Source organism: Galeopterus variegatus, unplaced genomic scaffold (genome assembly GCF_000696425.1).
Source record: "Galeopterus variegatus unplaced genomic scaffold, G_variegatus-3.0.2 Scaffold494, whole genome shotgun sequence".
NCBI classification, from domain to species: Eukaryota; Metazoa; Chordata; class Mammalia; order Dermoptera; family Cynocephalidae; genus Galeopterus; species Galeopterus variegatus.
In genome coordinates this window covers 291,682-295,541 of record NW_007726605.1, presented here as the reverse complement: position 1 = coordinate 295,541, position 3,860 = coordinate 291,682, and the positions used below count along the sequence as shown (strand labels likewise).

At 34.8% G+C, this 3,860-nt stretch overlaps 1 pseudogene; it reads right to left on the bottom strand.

The window, feature by feature from the left end:
- Positions 1 to 490: 490 nt before the first annotated feature.
- LOC103587848 lies at positions 491 to 1,336 on the bottom strand (annotated as a pseudogene).
- Positions 1,337 to 3,860: the final 2,524 nt, after the last annotated feature.

Below are 3,860 nucleotides of genomic sequence, written 5' to 3'. Positions count from 1 at the left end.
CCCGGGGCCTTGGTGTTATCAGCACCGCACTCTCCCGAGTGAGCCACGGGCCGGCCCCAAGACACTTTAGTGTTCACACTTTATAGCAACTGATATTACCTTAACTAATACAAACACAAGGGGTCTTTAAAAAGTTCATGGGAAATTTTGTATTATCTTTTAATTCTACTTTTCCATGAACTTTGGAAGTATCCTTATATGTAAGTTCCCTGACCTACATTTTTCTCCTCTTTAGCCATTTAGCAAAACTTCAGAAGTGTTTCAGTAGCTATGTCAATTAATTTTGCACAGGAACTGATAGAGATGACAACAAAATTGGTATTTATTCATATCAAACATGGAAACAATTTTTTTTTCCTTTTAGGAAAAGCCCAAAAATTCATCAAAATGTATTTTCTGATAGAATTCCTATACAACATTAATATAGTAGAGTGGGAGAGTTAAGGATTACCTTTTATATAGGATTACCAGTTATTTCTTAGTAAGAAATTTAGAACACCAATTTGTGAGGATAAATTCCATTCATCAGAACAAACATTCTCGGGTAGACCTAGAGCTGAGGAATAGCTTTGATTTTTGGTAAAATTTGTGAGTCCACAGCTTTCTGATCAACGTTTTCACTTCTCTGTAATCTCATATTTCTCTTTCTCTATGGCTAAGATCTCACGTTTCTGGTGTCTGGACTTCCACAGCTGCTGCTTCTTACAGTCAGCATAAGTCAGATATTTTGGGATTTTTGCATTGCTGCTGTTAATTTTGGTGGAAGTGGCAGTGACAAATTTCTGGTGTGTTCTATGCAAAGGAATCAATTTAGGACCAGTGGTCAGTCACAAGTAGCAAGCCACTGCTCAGCTGCTTCAAGAAAACCACCCTCTTGCTTCTGTGGCACCCAGCGGGGAGGATCAAAATGGTCAGGGAGCGCTGCTAGCTTGCAGTCTTCTCACAAGAAGCATTTTTCACCATGGCTCAACAGCTTTCAAGACCATCTTTATTGGGATAATAACCAGGCATTTTGCAAATTTTAACCACCCAGAACCACCATTCTTGTCACCACCAACTGGTTTTGTGACAGTAGCAAGAACCTCTCCTTTTTCTTTTCAATCTTGAATTTAGTCACTGTTTCCTCTTGTATGTCGTTTTTGTCTGGAATACTTAGCATATGGAGAATATCTGCCAATTCCTCTGACAAGGACAGGGTTTCAGCTGCAGAAGGGCTTTGCTTTCTTGGGCTCTTTAGCCTTGAGGTCAGCCTTTTTAACCTTGCCACAGCATTAGCCCCATAAGCTTCAGGATTTTTCTGCTTAGTATCTGGCTTCTCAGCTTTTTTACCTGCCATGTTGCAGGATGGGAAAAATAACTCAAGAATTGTCTATTTTCAAAAAGTTTTCCAACCTTATTTTCTAGCCAAGCAGTTTAAAGAAGGTTGAAAATGATAAGCCTATCCAATAATGCTTTTATGCCTTAGCAGATGTGAAATACTAAGTAACTTGACAATTAATGGTAAATCACCTCTCTTATTTTGCTGGCAGAGATGTGGTAGAACAAAATTCCACCTTGGATATTTGGAGTGGTTCACAAGTTCTACTTTGGAATTCCTTAATTGTCATTCTCAATCACTGCAACATGCTTATTTGTTCTCAAATAACCTTTCATTTGTAATAATTCACACTTCTTTAACATAGGAGAACCCTTGTGCATACTCATATATCCTAATTTATATGCTTTCTTTAGGCATATTCAGATAAACTACCTATGAAATGGAAAGCAATTTTTTGAATTTTTCTTTGAAAATAAAGGGAATCTGACTGAAGGATTAGTTAACACTTTGGGTAACATGAGATTCTGCAATATTTTTTAGAAGACTCAGAAGAGAGGAAAGCAGTAAAAATTTTAACACATCTTGTCCAGAAGAATCTGCTACAATATATTGTAGAATATTCAGAAACCACAAGTGTAAAATGCAAAATAATGCTATTCATCAGCTTGTCTTTGGTGAGATAGTTATTAAAACTCATTTCAATATCACAAAAGCTTTACTTCAGGAAGGTTTTTATTTTATCAAATTATGTTCTTGTCTCAAAAATGCAGGCACAAAATCAATGAAGACACATGAAGCAATGAAGCAGGTAAATACAACTTTGAATTTTAGCTTTATACTACAACCTCAGCTTATAGCAGCATTTAAATTTTCTTTGCAAGAAAGGAGGTTAAGGAGAGAGGCTCTGGACATGAGAGTTAACTTCCCTACTTGTCTCAAATGTATACTGATCATTGAGTAACTTGACTTCCCTTTTTCCGCTATGGAAAAATATATATTATCATTTCTTTTTGTGCAGAAGTACAAATAAAATGCCATCTAAATGACATTGCTTTTACAGGGATGAGCAGATGATCTCACACCAGTCTCAGTTCAGACTGATTGTTCCATCTCTTTACTAAAGAAGTACACTTAAAAATGCATTTGGCTTAGAGGAGTCTAGCAATAATGCCTGCCTCATAAAAACAATTTTTTAGTGTCTCAACAGCCCCTGATCACAAAGTGCTTAAAGGCTGCAAAAGAAGTAGCCCAATGAGTATCTTCTGCTGATGGTGATTGATCCAGTCTCATAATGAAGTGAAAGCTTTTTTAGAGCCAGAGACATTTTTGCCCACATTCTTTATCAGGAGAAACTATAATGAATTGTGTTAGTTGCCAGCATTTATTGAAAATTTCATCTTAGAAAGTTGGCCAGATGTTATTATATTAGAATTAAGTGCAGCCTGAGAGCCTTTCCTTAATGTACAGAATCTCTTCCATCACTGTTCTGGAGTTGGTTTGAGTCTGCCTCCAAATATTGCAGAGAAATAAAAGAAGGTTTAAACTATAATTGACTAAGTGTTTTATGCACATCACATCTTGTTTATCTCATGAGAAATGTAATTACTTAAATCCTGTATGCAGTTTCAATGTATGCATGTTAGTCTAATAAGTGAAATAAAAATATTTTTAAAGTTTTACCCTGACCTCTGATGTTTCTAAAAATTTTAAAACATGCATTATCATTTGCAACCTGAAAATTGTTTCAATAACTCTCTGATTATTCTGAGTAAAATGTGAAAGGTATAAGAATTATTTATCATTCTAAAAAGTAAATTAATATTAAAATCACTGGTACTAACAAAAGCATTTTTATTTTTAAAAGGTTACATTTAATGGATTATCTAGCTTAATATATTGAAATCATGTGATGTATCCTGCTTTTACATTATTTCATGTCATCAGACATAATCACTTTCCTTGACTTGATGAATCTTATAGAATTACTGTCAAGCTATATTTGGCTGAGAGATCTGTTTATACAAAACTGATTTGTAGTTTTGCAGCTAAGTAAAAAGATAAATCCATCTGCTGTCTGTCATCTCACCTTTTTTATGAAAGGCTGCAGGATGAAGTCTAGAACACATAAAAAAATATTTTTGGGCTGTTTCATTTTCATATAGTAAACAAGAGTTTTCAGCATTTAGATGGAATGTTCCTTCAACTGTGCTTGTAAAAATCATTAATCCTCATTTCTAACATCACTACATTTAAGTTGACTACATATATTCAGATGTAAAGCAGGTCACTAGCTTTAGACAAGAGTCATGGTATGAGAAACATTATGAGTCAGTCTATAGCATGTGAAATTATTTAGCCTGGTTACTTAGAGCATTATTTTCTCCAGAGCAGAAAAGAAAGAGTGGAGTCTTCATTTGAGGCACACCTAATATGTTAAGTATGTTTCATCCTCAGATGTAACAATCCAGGTTATTATACATAGTGTATTGCAACTAAGAAAGCTTTCAGGTTTAAGCCCTAGAAGGAATATATTTATCCAAGT